Below are 1,065 nucleotides of genomic sequence, written 5' to 3'. Positions count from 1 at the left end.
TGTTTGTAAAGTTAACATTCTTAATCTTATGTGATGTCACTAGGTTAGTAGGCATTCATGTATGTTTGTGCATTCATTGTCGACACTACCTGTGGAAGTTGCGATGATAAGAGAAACGTCAATGAAGTGACATGCATATCAATGGGGTAGTAGGCATTCACATCTGTTTGTGGAGCTGATGTTGAAATTGGAGTTGTAGGCTGAAACAAAAAAAAACTTTACAAAACTTTTATTAAACATAACATATGGTAAATAATTAAGATAAAGAATAATGTAGTCAAACCTTATTTCGGGATCTCAAGTTGGTGGTCGACTTCTTCACAACTTTCTCAATGAAAGATTGTTTCTCTTAGTTTATGGTCGACCTCGAGCTCTCACTTTCACAAGAAAGTGTATCAAAATTCATGTTGATGGAGATACTTCTGTCTTTGTTCGGAGATATTTACGTGCTTTTGTCTGCCCTTCCGTTATCATGTTCCATAGATATAAATTGTTCTTTGAAAACTTTTAAGCCATTGAGCAAAACAAAACAATTTTCTTTAGATTTTGCTCCAATATGTTGAACCTCATGCATTAATGGGGTTAGACTGTTGTAACGTTTTTTTTCTTCTACAGATATATCTGAATCGTAAATATCTGTGATAGTTTGATACCCACATTTAATATCTTTATTCCACTAGTCCTTGATAAAACACATGGGTACCTCATTAATCCTCAATTTTCTCAACACAACAATGATATGACTACACAAAATATCTCTGAACTCAAACATTCGACATTAATATTTAACATTGCAGTCTAGTTCTCTATAGTGCACTATGTAAACAATATCTCTTAAATTTTCTCCAATAATCCCCAAAATGTTCTCCTCAACTTTAAATATAATAGTTGACATCTCCTCCTTCAATACGGAGATATTGCAGAACATCAACCCTCTAACTTTTTGTTAAAACAACTTAAATATCTCTTGAATGTAGAAACTTTGGAATTGCCTTTCAGAAGCATAACCACTCACAATTGGTATTAGATAATTAAACGATTGAAAATCCAGTTTTTTTCTTTCTC

The sequence above is a fragment of the Impatiens glandulifera genome, chromosome 1, assembly GCF_907164915.1.
Source record: "Impatiens glandulifera chromosome 1, dImpGla2.1, whole genome shotgun sequence".
Lineage (NCBI taxonomy): Eukaryota > Viridiplantae > Streptophyta > Magnoliopsida > Ericales > Balsaminaceae > Impatiens > Impatiens glandulifera.
This window is presented reverse-complemented; position numbering follows the sequence as displayed.